We start from the raw sequence: 1,458 nt of genomic DNA on the forward strand, positions 1-1,458 counted from the left end.
AAGTTTTCCAAAGTTCGTTTACTAAAGGGACATCTAGTCGTAACTTCTTACTAAAAGGATTTCCAAAGGTTTTCTTCACTTAAACTATTTTATAAAAATCATTTTCAAAACTGTTTATGAAAGGTTTTTCAAAGGACTTCCAAAAGTTTTCAAAACTTGTTTTACAAAATGACATCAAGTCATAAATTTCTTAAGTGTAAAGGTTTTCCGAACGTTTTACCAAAGTTTTCTTCTATGCTTTTATTTCGTTAAATGCATGCATATGTTGGTATAGTTATATAAATAATGTTTAAAGGACTTAGGAAGGCTAGTTCGCCTTATTTCCTTTTCCTCGTTGGGATGTGGTCTGGTGGGTATCAGTTATCCATCCGAAGGTCGTTTAAACATTAATTATATATCATGTATACATGTATGGACATAAAAGCTCTCTCTCTCTCTCTCTTTCTCTCTCTCTCTCTTTCTCTTTCAGCCAATTTGTTAGTCCCAAAACTAAGGGTCTAATTCAGTAATCAATGAAGTTAATTGCAATTAAGGTGAAATGTAGAAGAAGAAGAAGAAGTAAAATCAAGCATGCATACATCTATTACGAGTAAATGTCAAGTACATCTTGAGAAAGTACAACCATTGCAGAGTTATGACTGAAAAAGTAAGTACCATCTGACACAACTCAGTTACTATAAATAGTACCCCTCCTACCATCATAAGAGTGTGAAGTCGTACACACGTGTGCGGCTGCACACATTACAAGCCCAATACAAACAATACTGCAATACACACTCTTACATCCTGAATAGATCTATACAAAAATTATGACTAGCTCAAACCACAAAATTAATGACTTTCAATCTCCCCCTTGGTTTGAGACTAGCATAGTCTTGAACTTCATTTGTTTGGCTTTTCTGCAGGCTTCTCAAACAGCCTTAGATCCGATCTCCCCATCGAGCCCATCCACATTCTTCCATTGATGATCGTAGCCACCAATGCAGTGAATTCTTTAGCAGCAGCTTCCATGAAATCTTTTCTGCAAATGATTTGATGATGAGCCAGAGTCCGTATATCCCTTTCTCTGAAACGAAGAAGATCTTTGGCACTAATCAATCTCAGAACGTGTTCTCGATCCTTGAATTTGATAGCTGCAATTGCAGTTTCGTCATCATAGGCCCAAAATTCCATATTATCCAGATATCCCTCATGAAAATGTTGAGGAATAGAAATTTCCTTTTGTTTCTTAGTTGCAGACCAGAGTATGATCTTCATGGGTTCGCCTGATTCTGGATCAAGAACATCTTTGTCTTTTCTATATAGAGCTCTTGCAGTCTTCATTGATGGAAAGTTTTCTCTGACCTGTCTGTCGAGAAACCTTTTGAAATTTGAAGCACTGGGTTTTTCGGAGGGATTATGGAATGGGGCCCCAGGATAATTCGACTAGATCAGTTTTGGTCCAAGAGTTGAAATCGT

The sequence above is a fragment of the Lactuca saligna genome, chromosome 2, assembly GCF_052625555.1.
Source record: "Lactuca saligna cultivar CGN05327 chromosome 2, ASM5262555v1, whole genome shotgun sequence".
In the NCBI taxonomy this organism is placed as follows: domain Eukaryota; kingdom Viridiplantae; phylum Streptophyta; class Magnoliopsida; order Asterales; family Asteraceae; genus Lactuca; species Lactuca saligna.